Here is a 916-nt window from a genome sequence, read left to right as displayed (position 1 = left end):
CCAAGATGAAACTCTGGCCTCCCTGACTTGCTTCTAGGACCTCATCATTAGCATAATCCTTATTCTTACAAAAACTTTAGAAATGCTATATACAAAATGTTTCTTATGACACAAAATCTACAGGAAAAAGTAACCACTGAATGACCCCAGCACCCTAGAACAATCATTATTTTGTTTTCCTATGCTTAAAAATGCAAACATATACTGTGTATTTAAAATGAATTCTTATAGTTTTGCTAGAATTTTGTCCATCTGTGTGGCTTTGGAATAATCTTACTATGGTTAGAATGAGACACTTTAATCTGTAATAATGCATACCTCTCCAAGGTGTTCATTCTGCTGTGTGCATCACTCGATAGGGCAGAATTTGGGGAGAAACCAGGCAACGAAAACAGTCCTAGTTAGTAAAACCTTAAATTCTATGATTGTAGAGTTGGAATTCAATTATTGTAGTTATATTACCACCTTGTTCAATCTGCCCATTAGAATTAGGATAGTGTAATCTACACAATCGAAGTGGCTTGCATTGTACCAAGTAGGTAGAAAATGTTAATCTCAACCAGAATCCCTACTCTTCAGAGCTTCCTGGGTGGCTCAGTGGTAAAGAATCTGCCTGCCAATGCAGGAGGTGTGAAGTTCCCCTGGAAAAGGGAACGGCAGGCCACTCCAGTATCCTTGCCTGGAGAATTCCATGGACAGAGAAGCCTGGAGGGCTTCATGGGGTCACACAGAGTCAGACACAACTGAGTGACTAAATAACAACAGGTGGTCTTCCTACTGCAGAGTCATATTAATCCATCAAGGATCCACGTTCCTGACAGCATGCGGCACCAGGAGGGACACACAAGACGTGGCCCCAGTTCTTGGGTAGCTTCATTTTTAGATCAGCTGCAGGATTTCTCAGTAAATTCTGGCT

This window comes from Bos javanicus, chromosome 4 (genome assembly GCF_032452875.1).
Source record: "Bos javanicus breed banteng chromosome 4, ARS-OSU_banteng_1.0, whole genome shotgun sequence".
NCBI classification, from domain to species: Eukaryota; Metazoa; Chordata; class Mammalia; order Artiodactyla; family Bovidae; genus Bos; species Bos javanicus.
This window is presented reverse-complemented; position numbering follows the sequence as displayed.